The sequence below is a fragment of the Heptranchias perlo genome, chromosome 20 (genome assembly GCF_035084215.1).
Source record: "Heptranchias perlo isolate sHepPer1 chromosome 20, sHepPer1.hap1, whole genome shotgun sequence".
Classification (NCBI taxonomy): Eukaryota; Metazoa; Chordata; class Chondrichthyes; order Hexanchiformes; family Hexanchidae; genus Heptranchias; species Heptranchias perlo.
In genome coordinates, this window is record NC_090344.1 from 21,072,423 (window position 1) to 21,089,766 (window position 17,344).

General features: G+C 43.2%; 3 non-coding genes across 3 annotated transcripts; 1 reads left to right on the forward strand and 2 right to left on the reverse strand.

Moving 5' to 3' along the window:
• Positions 1-5,027: 5,027 nt before the first annotated feature.
• On the forward strand, positions 5,028-5,101 carry trnat-agu (transfer RNA threonine (anticodon AGU)). Its single transcript has one exon. It is a non-coding gene; the product is annotated as a tRNA-Thr (tRNA).
• A 2,932-nt stretch (positions 5,102-8,033) lies between these two features.
• On the reverse strand, positions 8,034-8,115 carry trnal-caa (transfer RNA leucine (anticodon CAA)). Its single transcript has one exon. It is a non-coding gene; the product is annotated as a tRNA-Leu (tRNA).
• Positions 8,116-11,945: 3,830 nt separating this feature from the next.
• On the reverse strand, positions 11,946-12,030 carry trnak-uuu (transfer RNA lysine (anticodon UUU)). The gene is given in 2 exon segments: positions 11,946-11,981; positions 11,994-12,030. It is a non-coding gene; the product is annotated as a tRNA-Lys (tRNA).
• Positions 12,031-17,344: the final 5,314 nt, after the last annotated feature.

Sequence of the window (17,344 nt, forward strand, 5' to 3'; positions counted from 1 at the left end):
CTCAAAGCTGCACATTGCGACTGAATTCAGTTGATTTGTGAGAGATCATTAAAGGACCCTGCAGCGCTGCCTCGGTTAATAACTACAGTTCTAAACTACATTGCAGCCGCGGAAACAATCACTTCAGTTTTTCAATGTTCGATGTTCCCCAGCTCCCGGATTGAGTGAGGCCACGACAGCAACAACATTCAGGCAGCCTGTCCCGCCCCACTCTCTCGAATCACAAGTTGCTGGCGGAAAGCAGCAAATGCCGCTTCAAACAGCGCAATACCGCCCATCCCTGGGAAACAAAACAGCACAGAAGCTTTGACAGCACATCGCAGGCAGCGTCTGTCCCGCAATTGTTGCTCCGCTGCAAAGACAGAACTTGCCAGTTGTTTCAAAATTCACAGCCTGAACAGGGGCTGCAACCCTGGACCCTCAGATCACCACCCACTTTAAAATTCTGAAGTTCTACCGACTGAGCTAACCAGGCTCGCTTTCGAGCAGTTTCCATTATATAGATTCATAGTAGAACTCTGAATTATTCCTCGTCGAAATCGAAACATGGTGAAGATCCCTTTTTAAAATTCTCAGTAACGTGTTGAGGAGAATCCTTGTTCCTGTTGAACATGATGTAAGAAACATGGACAGTGAACTCGTGAGTTTACAATTCTTCTTGTTTGTGCCAAATGTCTTGTCATTCGTTGTCACCAATTAAAATTACACTTTGCCCAGTGGCCCAAAAGCTGAACTTGTCCCACACGGGAGTTGGAAAAGGCCTCTCTACCTTTAAGCGTATTAACATCTGTAAGCTGAATAATTTCACCCGTGACACAGTGACACCAGGCAGCATATTTCCCTTCTAAATTTTCCCCACACGAAACTTCCAACCAATGATTATCGGCTGAACGAAAAGAAGAATTGTGTGTTTGGTTCTTTAGATTTGAAGATCCCGCACTGGCCCCTTTGCCATATAAGCTGCCGCTAAAAGCCCCCTCTCCACCGATAAACAAGTAAACTCACACCTGCTGTTGCAAGACGGTAGGCCAGAGGAACCCAAGTGCCCACATGGGAAAACTAACAAATAGATGCGTTACGGAACATACCAGTTGAACCGTAAACTCCGTTCAAAATGTTCGGAGTGAAAGGTTCGACTGTTGAAGGTGAGGCTTAAACTTACAACCTGGGCATTTCGGGACCGATTGCCCCACAACAACGACTCTCAATGATACGGCGACGGAGGATCAATGCTCCCGTCAAACACCTTCATCCTCGGTCTCTCAATTATCGCTTGGTGATCTTTCACAAACAGAAGCCTCCAATCAGGATGCACTTCGTCAAATATCCGCAAATGAACTTTAAAAGCCGTGGAATCTGAAACAAAACCCCAAAAGATAAGATCATTTATTCATATTATTATTAACTGAAGGATATTTTTTTCATGGTACTTTAAGAACGATTTGGGCAAAGTGGGAGCTGAAACTAAGAAACTCTCTATGGGCTGTCGTGACTGAAGAGATGGGCGTGATTTCATTTGAAAACTGAGGCACGGAAGTTTCTGATGGAGAAGTGTGACAGAAGATTGTGGTTAGTGGCAGTTGCCGGGGAGATCTAGAGGAGAGGGAGAAAAGTCAAAGTCACAGCTGTGGCAGTTCAAGTGCTCTGCTTAGCTATAATATTTAAATGTACAATACAGGTAAAAACAATTTGGTATCGGTTATCAAAAATATTTAAAAAAAACACGGGTCCAAACGCGGATTTGTGAAGAGGGAACGGATTTAACGGGCAGACCGAAATCATTCCACATGAATCTGAAGCGTCTTGCGGAAAACGGCAGTGCGAACTGTTATGATCGTGTCATGACTTGAAAGACCCTCCAATTACCGACAGTATATTTGAACGAGTTGTGCAGCAAAACCGTGATTGAAGCCGCTTTGCATTCGTCAAACGTGTAGGTTACGATATTGGGGTAGATAAGGGTCGATTTCATTTTTTTGAAATCTCACCATGTGACCCGAAAATCGACTGTAAAATCGAGTTTTCCTTGTGAGTCGTGAATTGAAGGGAAAGACGCATCAAACAGATCAGGGAAATGAAGAGCAGAATACGTGGATGAAACTTGCACGAGTGAAAATCCCTGTTTTCGGAAGACTCAGTCCCCAGTGGTGGAGAGGATTGATATTTCGAGCTGTTATTCACCAGCCTCAACTTCAGTAATTTCCTGTTTGCTGACAATGAGATGAGACGAAATGAACAGGTCTAACGAGCCGGTCTGTAACACAGGACAATGATTCAGTGCAGCTCGTTACCCAGTCACTGGCCTCCGTTATAGCCGCTCCTGTCAGTAACACAGAAAGAGAAATTGTAAATCTGTAACAGAAAGCGATAATGTATAACACTTTATATCAACCTTCAGTTTTTCCCTCTTTCCGGCTTTTAGAGCAATCTCTTTCACAGTTTGTGAAGCCCGAAACAGTCTCTGGGATTTGCTGATTCAGAATTTCAGTGGAAATTGGGACCTTCACTGAGTATCGGAACAAATATACACGCTGAGGTTTCGGGGTTGTTACTGGTTTATTTATATCAGTGAGTGACCGATTTTAAACTAGGTGACGGTCTAAACCTAAGGTAAGAGTATGGGATAGACAAGAGATTCTTCAATGTATCAGGTTAAATTACACTGATTCCACCAACACTGTACATCACATCCCTGAAACACTGTTACCTGTTACTATATAAAACTGGTGAGGGTGGAAATGGGAAATAAATGAATAAAACTCCATTGTATCAAACTTAATTCTGATCATTATTATTATACAAACATTGTAAAGCCTAGTCCTTAAAAACGACCAATAAAAAACCAGTCGCCAGACCCTGAGGCGCTGTGCCCATGGTGTGATTTGCACCCGCTTCTGACTGACTTGGGACCAGACACACTCACGTCAAAAGTAAACGGATGGAGCCGGATTCATATGAGAAAAATGAGGACCGACCTCCGCGGGTCTCCCAGAGTGCGGGAGGCGGAGTAACAGCAGCAGACAGAGTGATCTCTCTGAACCAGCCGCTGCCGCCGGAGAGAAGCGAGTCCCGTTCCGAGCCGTGTCTGCCAGGTGTCTGCCGACCCTCTCTTCACTGAAGGGGAGCGATTCAACACCAACTCATACACACACCATTGGATCATTTAATCACCTTCAACACCTAAATTACTTCAACACTTAATCTTCTATGCACAAGGAAATTCAAGCCTTGTCCACGCAACCTGGCCCGTGATCATTCTGGTCTTTCTGCGCTGCACCCCCTGCAAGGCCAATATATCCTTCCTGGGGTCAGGTGCCCAGGACTGAATGCCGTACTCTAAATGTGGTCTCAACATAGTTGATATAATTGTAACATAACTTCCACCCCTTTGAATTCCAGCTCCCTTGAGATAAAGGCCGACATTCCATTCGCCTTTTAAAAATATTTTTGCCCTGTTTGCCAACTCTTCGTGATTTCCCTCAATATCACTGCTCACCCACTGTTCCTAGCTGCTCACCATTTCGAAAATACTCTGATTTATCTTGCTTTGGGCCAAAGTGGATGGCCTCACATTTCCCCATATTGAAACTTTGAACAGTCTGGGGCTCTTTTTTTATAGAAAATAGAAGGCTGAGGGTGACCTGATATTGGACTTTAAGATTATGCAAGGATTTGAGAGGTCAGATGTAGATTAGGCGTTTGTACTTTTGGGAGTGGGGACGTCAAAACTTAGGGCCATGAATATAATAGTCATCAATAAATCAAATATCGCATTCAAGAGGAACATATGTATCCAGAGAGTCGTTAGAATGTGCAACTCGCTACCACAAGAGTAGTTAAGACAAGTAGCATGGAGACATTTACGGGGAAGCTAGACAAACAGCCATTAACCCGACTCTCTGTCTCCTACCTCCAAACCAACTCCCGCCCCATGTCAATGGGCTGCTTTGAATTCCACATGTTCTCATTTCTGTGAACAGTCTCTGATGCTAAACCTTAACGAATGCCTCTGGAAGGCAATATACACATAACACCCATAGACACTCCATTATTTACTACGTTAGTTACATTTTCAAAAAGTTCAACTAGTTTCGTTAGACTTGACTTACACTTTACAAATCCATGCTGGCTCTCTCTGATCAATTCATGTTTATCCAAGTGCTCAGTTATTCTTTCCCGAATGACAGATACTGGTAACTTCCCCACAAGAGACGTCAGACTAATAGGTCTATAATTTCCTGCGTTATCTCTCCTACCCTTCGTATATAATGGAATGACATTAGAATTTTTAAATCCGTGGAGCAATTCCTGAATCAAGAGAGTTTTGAAAGATCATGACTAAAGCATGTACAATTTCCTCACCGATTCATTTTAATCCCCTGGGGTGGTAAACATCATGTCCTGGAGATTTGTTTATCTTTAGTCTAATTATTTTCTCCATTACCATTATTTTACTTACACTGAATCTCCTTGATTTATTTTCAGTTTTCCTCTGTCTGTGGTATATTGTCCTCATGCCTTTCTGTCAGTATCAGCAAGTCTGCCATTTCCTGATTTTCAATTACAATATCACCTCCATCTGTCTTTAAGGGGCCCACATTACTCTTAGTCACCCTTCTTTCTCTTAATATACGTGTAAAAACCTTCAAAGTTGTCCTTAATTTCAGTCACAAGTTTTTCTCGTTTTCCCTCTTTGCACCTTTTATGATTTTTTTTTAGTTTCAGCATCACAATAAACAACACTTCGCTGTGAAATTTGCTTAATTAGATCTTCAGTGTCAGAGCGAGAATTGCCCATCACTAATTTATTTAAAGTAACAAACAAACACAAGCACACATATGCATTCGTTTATCAAAGCACTGATGGACACAGAAAGATAAACACAACTTGAAATGCAGGCAGTATCGGGATTCACAGGTAAACTGGCAAGCGAAATCGATAAAGAGAAAACAGTCTGAACCCACAACAGAATGTGACGTGTAGCTGATAGATATTAATGAAGAGGTGGGAAACAGTCCCATGAATTGGCACCGTGGCTTAGTTGGTTAAAGCGCTTGTCTAGTAAACAGGAGATTCTGGGTTCAACTCCCAGCGGTGCCTTTTTTTGTAATTCATGGCGTTCAGTGAATTTGAGAAGCACACAGTGCTGGATTTTGTTCAGGAGCCAACACGGAACTGATCAGCAAGTCTCTTCAGAAATGCCTTTTCATCATACGGACAGCCCTCTCAGAGAATGTGTCCGTGACACGTTCTTGTTTCTGCGCTCGTTAAGGTCGCGGTATAATTATTGATTCGATGGTTCATACCCCGGAGAAACCCTAATTTAGCCCTAGATTTCGGATCTTGAGCTGCGGTTCAAACTTTTGCAAAGTGGGAAAAGGAGTCCCCAAATCACTCCACCTGAATCTCAAGCGCTTTCGGAAGAAGTTCAGTTCAAACAATCAGGACTTTAAAGGCACCTCAATGACCTGCACCTTCATTGAACGAGCTTTGCTTACAATTGCATTCGACCCTGAAACCGCTCTGGGCTTTCATCTCACTGAAGCAGAGTGTGGCCACTTTGTATCTGTGAGCATGTCGATGACGAGGTTAGCTTTGGTATTGGTCGCTTTCAATTTTTAAGATCTCTCCAAGCTCAGGAAAAAGAAACCGAGAATCGAATTGTCCCTGTCAGTGATGAAGTGAAGGGATTGGTGCTCCAAGCGGATCTGGAAATTGCGCAGTGCGGTCGCTCAGGAATTCCAAATCCACCAGCCAGCTACTCGGCGATCATATTAACTAAGCTTTACTCTGGCCCAGTGTCACCGCGCTGAAATCGAGTATTTCTCCGGCACGTTTTTCTTAACTTCATAGTTGCTGGTTTAAGAGTGAAGACCGGCTCGTTGGATTTTCATTCTTGCAAGCTTCAACTATTGATTTTGCAAAAGTGAACTGACATTAACAGCTGTCATATAGGCTGTTGCCCCCTCAAGGTTTATCTCAGTGAATTACGCATTTAGCAAAGGGCTTTTCCGTCTGTTTCGGTGATGCGAAAGTTTGATGTTTGAGTCCTTATTTTCTTTTTCCTCAGGATTCATCGCCTCAAAATTCCAGGGTTTCAATGTGTGTTTTGTCTGCAAGAAAATGTACCGTGATCATTGCCAGCTGAGCAGGGCTGATAGTCCGCCATTTACCCTGCGGTCGGAAATCAGGCACATGAATCATAAAAAGGAATGGAACATTGGCTTTACGGAAATCACAATTCATCTTGAGGGACAAGCCCCCGAAAGGCCCGAAGGGAGGCCGCACGAGCTGCAGGAGAGACGGTTCGTTGTGACATAGAGATTTCTGTGATGAGCGAGACCAGACTCTTTCTATGTTCAGAGAAGAAATTTCACACCCTTTATTTTGGAAAAGCAAAACGGTGGAGATTTTTGTCATCGCCCGATGCCACTCCTGTTGTACCAGATGTTCCTGTTGCGTTACTTCCATCTTGATTGTAGAACCGGTTCGGGCGGTCCTGTGATAAACGGCGACAATTGCCTGTTAATTTGAAATTTAACAACGGCTGCACTGAGCTTATAATCGCACTCTTAAGATTCAGTCTATAAAATGATGAAATTTCATCGCATGCAAAGCACAACAATCTTATTAAAGTTTTGACTGTCTCTCGGTAATCAGGTCAGTATCTCCTTCAGTCTGAAATAGAAAGTTATCCGTTGATTAATGATGATTAAAACAGTCATTCAATTACGAACAGGGTTTAATTCGCTTCATGTGGTTAATTTAATACGTTCATAACTCTTGTTGAAGTTAATTCCCTGATTGGGAATGGAACCACGCGGCGTTGGGTGCACTGAAATTTAACCACCAGTCCATCGGGGAGCACCCAGGATTGCGCATGAGATAAAGTGGAACTGATGAAATTTATTTTTCTTTCACTCTTCCGTGATTCATTCAGCTCTGTGTTTTTTCTCAGACCTCTAATCTCTCCCTTCTTTTCAGCTTCTGATTGCGGATATTCCTGTCGTTAAATATGAATAATATAGAATATCTCACATCCCCGGTATATTTGCTCCTTCACTGGACAGTTCTGTACAAAATCAAACTGTACGCGTCTCTCCTTCACCCCCGACAGGAGCAGCAGGAAATGCCACTTTAAACTGCCAGTTGCTTCAAATGATGCACGATGGACCTGCGTTGCCTTGCCCTTTTTCCATTGATTCGGTGCGTGAATTTTGGAAATGGAAACATGTCCATCAGCAGCTTGTGGGAGTATTTTACCTCACTTTCCATTTCATGTACATGCCGACTGGCACTTGGTGCTGTCATTGCCTGAACATCACCTTCTGTCGCGATAGAAGTTCGAACAGAAAATGCCATTTTGTGCGAGCAGCTTGTCTGCCACAAAAATGACCTGAATTACAAAGGGGCAAGTGGGAAAGGCCGCGTTGGTCTGCTTGTTCGCAGCAAAGAATTTTCATGCGTTTCCTTGCGGTCCAGTGTTTAGGATTCGGCGCTTTCATCACCAAGGCAACGGTTCGATTGGTGTCTGTCTCAACATCCGCATATTATACACTCTACCATTAGTGTACTGTAATCAAATTGCTGATTTTTTCTCTGTGAGGGCGAAGAGACATAAATGTGTGGACATTAGTAACGAATTCATCAGCTGGGTTGCACCTTTGCTTCTCCCCCCGTCTCAGTCTTTCCATCTTTACCCTTCACTGCTGGTGTTCCAGGTTCAATCATCCGTGGCCGTTCAAGGAAGCCTGCCATGTCCATGAGGGGAAAACACAGAGAGTCAGAGACAGAGACAAGGTGAGATCAAAGTATCGGAAGAAATCGTATAAATGTCAAGTTCTGCGAACGGGCAGAATTTAAGATGGAGCTTGGGAGAGATTCCTTCACGTGTCTTGCAATTTTGCAAGAGACCATTGGGGTCCCAATTAAAAGCATGTGCCGTGCTGAAGCATCTCTCTGAGAGAGGGAATGCGATTCGTCAACTCCAGTTCATATTTATTTGTGCAGTAAACATAACTTTAAGAAGTTGCACTGCGAGCAGGATTCGAACCTGCGCGGAAAAACCCAATTAGACTTTGAGTCCAACGCCTTAACCACTCGGCCATCGCAGCCACAAATGTCTGTGATGCACGGCTGTAAATCAGAATGCGTGGGTTTATCACAAGCGATCTGTGATACTGTGTTCTCTCCGACAGGTTTCCCACTCGATCGTTGGAGCTTGTTGACGAGCGGGCATTGCTGTTTTTGTGATGGAAATCCTCCTCTGTCACGTGGTGAGGTTGGGCTTCGATTTCCGCTCAATTCAGGATTATTTTCATTCTCCATTCATAAGATCGCGTGAATTGGGATCTATTTGCACTCTGCTTCAATCTGCTCACCATTCTGAAATATTTTCCTTTCTCCACGTGTGTTGCGTCGAAGCTGGGGAGGAAAATCACATTGCGAATTCCAACGCCTTAATCTTTGGGTCATCGCAGCTGCAAACGACGAAGCCTACACGGCTTCAGATCAGAATGAGGAAAGTTATCACAGGAGATCTATGAGACTGTATGTTCTTGAGGCAGGTTTCCAGCTGGACAGATGCAGCCGACTCCCGTGCGGGCATTGCTGTTTCTGGGGTAAAATTCTCGCCTGCCATGCGGGATATCCGCGATCCTTTACCGGCCAATGGAGGAGCATTTTCATTCTCCATTCGTGATGTCAAGTTAATTGGGATACAGTCACATTCAGTTTCAATCTGAAAACCATCGTGAGACATTTTCCTTTCTCTATGTGTGTTGTCGTCGACAGAACCTTTGCATTATGTCCTCCTCCATGCACTGGAATTAAGTCAATCCTGCCGACTACACCGCTGACAAGACATGAGAAGCCAATTAGTGATTTTGCATTAAAAATGGGAACACCGCAGGGCTCGTCTGGGTTATCTCACATGTCAATCAGCAAATCCCTAGAGTGAGAATCAGAGCCCAAGATCAACGAGCCACTGATAACAGAGGGGTGCAAACAATGCAGAATTCGCTGACACCCACATCCGACAGGTCCATCCATTCACGTTTTCTAATCCAATGTACAGCAATGTCTAGTTGTAGGAACATAGGAACGTCGGAACAGGAGTAGGCCATTCAGCCCATCGTGCCTGCTCCGTCATTTGATCAGATCATGGCTGATCTGTGATCGAGCTCCATATACCTGCCTTTGGCCCATATCCCTTAATGCCTTTGGTTGCCAAAAAGCTATCTATCTCACATTTAAATTTAGCAATTGAGCTAGTATCAATTGCCGTTTGCGGAAGAGAGTTCCAAACGTCTACCACCCTTTTTGTGTCGAAATGTTTTCCAATCTCACTCCGGAAAGGTCTGGCTCTAATTTTTAGACTGTGCCCCCTACTCCTAGAATCGTCAACCAACCGAAATAGTTTCTCTCTATCCACCCTATCTGTTCCCCTTAATGTCTTACAAACTTCGTTCAGATCACCCCTTAACCTTCTAAACTCTAAAGAATACAACCCCAATTTGTGTAATCTCTCCTCGTAACTTAACCCTTCAAGTCCGGGGATTATTCTGTAGCAACACAAGATAAACTGTTTTATGTTCATTCAATGCAGTCGAAACAGTTTTCTAGATCAATATGTCGAAGAACCAACAAGGGAACAGTCTATTTTAGATCTAGTATTGTAAAATGACACAGGGTTAATTAGTAATCTTATAGTAAATGATCCTCTGGGGAAGAATGATCATAATATGATAGAATTTCATATTGAGTTTGATAGTGATGTCGTTGAGTCCGAAACTAGGGTCTTAAATTTAAACAAAACCTATAAGGTAGTTATGAGGGGTGAGTTGGCTGAGGTAGTTTGGGAAATTAGATTAAAAATATGATGGTAGATAAGCAATGGCGAACATTTAAAGAAATAATTCATAATTCTTCAACAAAATAACATTCGCTTGAGGATTAAAAAGAGGCTTACAATGTTACCAAAAAGAGTAGTAAGCCTGAGGATTAGGAGGGTTTTTAGAAATCAGCAAAGCATGACCTAGGAATTGCAAAAATGCGAGAAAATAGAATGAGGGTAAATCAGCAAGAAATATAACAATGGATTGTAAGAGCTTCTGCAAGTACGCAAAAAGGAAGAGATTAGCGAAAATAAACATGGGTCCCTTGGAGTCAAAGACAGGAGAATTAAAAATGGAGAATAAGGAAACGGCAGAGACGTTAAACAAGTATTTTGTGTCTGTCTTCACAGGAGAAGACACAAAAATCATACCAGAATTATTGGGGAACCAAGGTTCTAATAAGAGTGAGGAACCGAAAGCAATTAAGATTAGTCAAGAAAAAGTACTGTCGAAATTAATGGGAAAAAAAGCTGACAAATTCATTGGACCTGATAGCCTACATCCTATGGTTTTAAAAGAGGTGGCTGCAGAGAAAGTGGATGCATTGGTTTTATCTTCCAGAGTTCCCATGATTCTTGAAACATCCCCTTGGATTGGAAGATACCAAATGTAACTCCGCTATTCAAGAAAGGAGGCAGCGAGAAAACAGGGAACTACAGCCCATTTAGCCTGACAATAGTAGCAGGGAAATTGCGAGAATCTATTACTAGGGACTTGTTAACAGGGCACTTAGAAAATCATAATCTGGTTAGGCACATGCGACACGGTTTTATGAAAGGGAAATCGTATTTCAAAACTCTATTCAAAGTTTCGAGGATGTCGATAGCAGGGTCGATAAGGGAGAACCAGTGGATGTAGAACATTTGGATTTTCAAAAGGCATTCGACAAGTTGCCACACAAAGGTTGTTAAACATGATGAGGGCTCATGGGATTGTGGGTAATCTGTTTGGATGGATTGGGGATTTGTTGACGTACAGAAAACGGAAAGTAGGAATAAACAGGTAATTTTCGGGTTGGCAGGTTGCAACTAGTGGGGTGTCGTGAAGATCAGTGCTCGGACCTCAGCTATTTACAATGACCTAGATGAGGGGACCGAGTATAATGTATCCAAGTTTGCTGACGATACAAAACTAGGTGGGAAGGTAAGCCGTGAGGAGGACGCAAAAAGGATGCAAAGTGATACAGACAGGTTAAGTGAGTGGGGTAGAAGTTGGCAAATAAAGTATAAAGTGGGGAAATGTGAGATTATTCACTTTGGTAGGAAGAATAGAAAAGCAGAATATCTTTTAAAAGATGAGAGACTACGAAATGTTGGTATTCATAGGGATTTGTGTGTCCTTGTAAACGGATCACAGAAAGTTAACATGCAGGTGCAGCAAGCAATTCGGAAAGCAAATGGTATGTTGGTCTTTATTGCGAGGTGGTTGGATACCAAAGATAAGGAAGTTTTGCTGCAATTATATAGGGTTTGGTGAGACCACATCTGGTGCACTGTGTACAGTTTTGATCTGTGGAACAATACACTTGCCTTAGAGTGGGTGCAACAAAGGGTCACTAGATTGATTCCTGGGATGGGAGGGGAGATTGAATAGAGTGGGCCGACATTCTCTGCAGTTTACAATAAATGAGGTGATCTCATTGAAACATGTAAAATTCTTGGAGGGCTTGACAGGGTAGATGCTGGGACGCTGTTTCCCCTGACTGGAGAGTACAGAACTAATGGTTATAATCTCAACATAAGGGGCCGGCCATTTAGTACAGAAATTTCTTCACTGAGAGGGTTGTGAGCCATTGGAATTCTCGACCCCAGAGGGCTGTGGATGCTGAGCCATTAAATCGATTCAAAACTGAGTTCGGTCGATTTTTGGACACGAAGGCACTCAAGGGATATGGGGACAGGTCGGGAAAGTGGAGTTGAGGTCGAAGATCAGCGACGACGTTATCAAATGGCGGAGCAGGCGCGAGGGACTGGATGGCCAACTCTTGCTCCTTTCGCTGATGTTGGTCTGCTGGAAAAGCAGAACTTGCCAGCTGTTTTAAATTTTTTAGCCTGAACAGGGACTTGAACCCTGGACCCTCAGATCACTACCTGTTTTAAAAGTCTGATGCTTTACCGACTGAGCTATCCAGGCTCGCTATTAGATGGGTTTCCATCACACAGATACATGGTGGGTCTCTGAATTATCCATGTCGATGCCGAATTAGGGGGAGTATCCCTTTGAAAAAATTTTCAGCAACGTGTTGAGGAGAATCCTTGTTTCTGTTGAACATGATGTAAGAAACATGGGCAGCGAAATCGTGATTTTGCAGTTCTTCTTGGTTGTACAAAATGTCTTGTCATTCGTTAACAGCAATTAAACAAAAACACTTTACCCAATGGCTCAAAAGCTAAACTTGTTCCACACGGGAGCTGGAAAAGGCCTCTCGACATTTCAGCCGATCAACAATTGAAAGCTGAATAATTTCACCCGTTACACCGTGACACCAGGCAGCAAGTTTGCCTCCCGAATTTTCCCTACACGACACTTCAAACCGATCAATACCTGCTTCACGGAAAGAAGAATTGTGTTTTTGGTTCTTTGGATTCAATGATCTCGTGCCGGCCGCTTTACCATTTCAGTTGTCGCCAATTGCCCCCTCTCCTCTGAAAACAAATAAACTCGCACCTGCTATTGCAAGACGGTCGGCCAGAGGAGCCTCAGTGCCCACATGGGGACATGAAGAAGCATTTCTCCAGCGTATAATTATTTTTGAAGTAAGGCGCGCTGACCCATTGCGCCACTGGAGCCGCGCACGGTCTGTGTCACCAGTGCTCGCATCAAACAGCTTCATCCTCCGTCTCTCAATTGTCGCTTCGTGATCTTTCCCACACAGAAGCCTCCAACCAAGAGGCGGTTCGTTAAACATCCGCAGTGACCTTTAAAAGCCGTGGAATCTGAAGCAAAGCCCCAGACGATAAGAACTTTTAATGATATTATTATTATTAACTTAAGGACAATTATTTCCATGCTACTTTGAGGATTTGGGGAAATTGGGAGCTGAAACTAAGAAACTCTCCCTGGGCTGTCGTTGATTGAAGAGATGGGCGTTATTTCATTTGGAAACCGAGACTCTGAACTTTCTGATGGAGAAGTGTGACAGAAGATTGTGGTTAGTGGCAGTTGCCGGGGAGATCCAGAGGAGAGGGAGAAAAGTCAAAGTCACAGCTGTGACAGCTCAAGTGCTCTGCTTATCTGTAATATCTGGAAAGTAATGTAAAATACAGGACAAACCAGTTTGGTCTCGGTTATCAACAATACTAAAAGTCCCCGGTTCAAAGGCGGGACTTTTCGTATTTTTGGTAAAGAGATAACGGATTTAACCGCCAGACCGTAATCATTCCACATGAATCTGAAGCGTCTTCCGGAAAACGGCAGTGCGAACTGTTATGTTCGTGTCATGACTTGAAAGACCCACAATTACCGACAGTATATTTGAACGAGTTTTGCAGCCAAACCGCGATAGAAGCCGCTTTGCATTCGTCAAACGTGTGGGTGACGATATTGGGGGTGATAAGGGTCGATTTCAATTATTTGAAATCTCACCATGTGACCCGAAGATTGACCGCAGAATCGAGTTTTTGCTGTAAGTCCTGAATTGAACGAAAAGGCGCAACAAGCAGGTCGAAGAAATGAAGAGTAGAAAATGTGGATGAAACTTGCACGAGTGAAAATCCCTGTCTGTTGAAAGACTCAGTCTCCAGTGGTGAAGAGCATTGGTATTTCAAGCTGCCTCACAGCTCACACACACACACCATTGGCTCATTTAATCACCTTCAACAACTGAAATACATCAACACTTAATCTTCTATACACAAGGAAATACAAACCTTTTCTATGCAACTTGTCCGCAAAATTTAACCATTTTAGCCCCGGTATAATTCTGGTGAATCTGCGCTGCACCCCCTCCAAGGCCAATATATCCTCCCTGAGGTGTGGTGCAGAGAACTGAATGCAGTATGCGAAATGTGGTCACAACAGAGTTTATATAACTGTAACATAACTTCCACCCCTTTGAATTCCAGCTCCCTTAAGATAAAGACCAATGTTCCATTCGCATTTTTAATTATTTTTTTGCAACTGTCCACTGACTTTTCATGATTTCTGTACTTGGACCCGTAAACATCTTTCCTCCTCCACAGTTCCTAGCTTCTCACCAGTTGGAAAATATTCTCATCTATCTTGCTTTGGTCCAAAGTGGAACAGTCTTCGGCTCTTTTCCATTGAAAATAGAAGGCTGAGGGTGACCGGAAATAGGACTTTAAGATTATGCAAGGGTTTGATAGGTCAGACGTAGGTAAGGCGTTTGCAATTTTGTGTGGCGGAGTCCAAAATTGGTGCCATAAACATAAGATAGTCACAAATTAATCCAATATGGCATTCAAGAGAACCATATTTACAAAGAGGCTCGCTTGAATGTGCAACTCGCTACTGCAAGGAGAAGTTAAGGCGAAAAGCATGGATGCAGTTACGGGGAAGAGAGATAAACACATGGAGGAGAAAGGAATATTAGGGTTTGCTCAAAGGGTTGGACGAAAAGGGGTTGGAGGAGGCTCGTCTGCAGCATAAACACCGGCATAATCTAGTTGGGCCGAATTGTTTGTTTCTGTGATGTACATTCTATGTAATTCTATGTAAGCTCCATCTGCCACAGTTTTACCAACTCACTTCATCTGTCAGTTTCGCTTTGCAACTTTATGCTCCCATCTACACTACTCACCATGTCACCTAACTTGGTGTCGTCGACAAACTTGGATATATGGCTCTATTTCTTCATTTGCCTCATTTATAAACATGGTAAAAAGCTGATGCCTTGGTACAGATCCCTGGGGGACACCACTAATCACAGCCTGTCAATTTGAGCACAGATCCATTATCCCTACTCTCTGTCTCCTACCTCCAAACCAACTCACTACCCGTGTCAATAGGTTGCTTTATTGTCCATGTGCTCTCATTTCTGTTAACAGTCACTTATGTGGTACCTTATCGAATGCCTCTGGAAGTCAATATACATAGAACACCGATAGACAATCCATTATCTACCACGTTATTACATCTTCAAGAAGTTCAACTCGTTTTGTTGGACTTGACTTACACTTTACAAATCCATGCTGGCTTCTCTGATCAATTCATATTTATCCAAGTGCTCAGTCACTCTTCCCAAATAACAGATACTGGTAACTGCCCCACAGCAGATGACAGACGAATAGGTCGATAATTTCCTACTTTATCTCTCCTCCCATTCCTAAATAATGGAATGACATTGGCAATTTTTCAATCCATGGAACAATTCCAGAAACAAGAGAGTTTTGAACGATCATGACTGAAGCATGTACAATTTCCTCACCTACTCCTTTTAATCCCCTGGGATGGTAAACATCAGGTCCTGGAGATTTGTCTATCTTTAATCGAATTATTTTCTCCAATACCATTATTTTACTTAGATTGAATCCCCTTGATTTATTTCTGGGCTCGATTAGGTCGGGGTATAATTCTTGATTCGAGGTTCATACCCCGGAGAAGCCCAAATTTAGCCCTCGACTTTTGATCTTGACGTGCGGTTCAAACTTTTGTAAGGAGGGAAAAGACGTCCCCAAATCACTCCACCTGAATCTCAAGCGCTTTCGGAAGAAGTTCAGTTCAAACAATCAGGACTTTGAAGGCACCTCAATGACCTGCACTTTCATTGAACGAGCTTTGTTTGCAATTGCCTTCCACCTTGAAATCGCTGTGGGCTTTTTTCTCACTGAAGCAAGGACTAGCCGCTTTGTATCTGTGAGCATGTCGGTGACGAGGTTAGCTTTGATTTCGGTCGCTTTCAATTTTGAAGATCTCGTCAAGTTCAGGGAAAAGAAACCGAGAATCGAATTGTCGCTGTAAGTGATGAATTGAATGGATTGGTGCTTCAAGCAGATCAGGAAAATGCGCAGTGCGATCGCTCAGGAGTTCCAAATCCACCCTCTCGCCACTCGGCGATCGTGTTAACTGAGCTTTTCTCTGGCCCAGTGTCACCGCGCTGAAATCGAGTATTTATCTGGCACGTTTCTCTTAACTTCATAGTTGCTGGTTTAAGAGTGAAGACCGGCTCGTTGGATTTTCACTCCTGCAAGCTTCAACCATTCATTTTGGAAAAGTAAACTGACAGTGGAGAGCTGTTATATTGGTCGCTGCAGCCTCAAGGTTTAGCTCAGTGAATTGTTGGTTTAGCAGGTGACCTCTTCACTTGTCTCGATGGTGCTGTTGGTTAGATTGATTCGAGCCCTCATTTTATTTTTCCTGAGGATTCATCGCCTCAAAATTCCAGGGTTTCAATGTGTGTTTTGTCTGCAAGAAAACATACCGTGATCATTGCCGGCTGAGCAGGGCTAATATTCCACCTTTTACACTGTGGACTAAAAATAACCTTGTGATCGCATAGCAGGCAAATGAAAGTTATAAAGGAATGGAACATTGGCTTCACGGAAATCACAATTCACCTTGACAGACAAGGTCCCGAAAGGCGAATTCGCTGTGACATGGAGATTTCTGGAGTGAGCGAGACCAGACTGTTTCTATGTTCAGAGAATAAATGGCGCACGCTTTATGTTAGAAAAGCAAAACGGTGGGGATTTTTGTCCTAGCCCGATGCCTTTCGTGTTGTATCAGATGTCCCTCGTTGCGTTACTTTCATCTTGATCGCATAAACAGTTAGGGCGTTCTTGTGATATATGGTGACAATTGCCTGCTTTGATCAATTTAACAACGGCTGCACCGGATTCCTGGCGTCATAAACACTGAACTTTTAATCCCACTCTTAACATACAGCCTGTAAAATGATGAAATTTCATCACATGCAAAGCACAAAAATCAAAGATTCCTACCACTCGCTTGCCAAAGAATTTTTACTTATATCACCTTTGGTTCTTTTGCCAATCACCTTAAATCTATGCCCTTTGGTTCATGTCCCTTCCGCCAATGGGAACAGTTTCACTCTATCTACTCCGACTAGGCCCTTCATGATTTTGAATATCTCTATCAAATCTACTCTCAGCCTTCTCAGTTCCAAGGTGAACAATCCCAGCTTCTTCAGTCTATCCATGTAATTTAAGTACCTCATCCCTGGAATCATTCTGGTAAATCTCCTCTGCACCCTCTCAAGGCCTTCATATCCTTCCAAAAGTGCACTGCCCAGAACTGGACACAATACTTCATTTGTGGCCGAAATAGTATTTTATAAAGGTTCATCATGACTTCCTTGTTTTTATACTCTATGCCCCTCCTTATAAAGCCCAGGACCCCGTCTGCTTTATAAACCTCTTTCTCAACCTGCCCTGCTACTTTCAACGATTTGTGCACATATACCCCCAGATCGCTCTGTTCCTCTAACCCTTTTAGAATTGTGCCCTCTAGTTTATATTGCCTCTCCTCG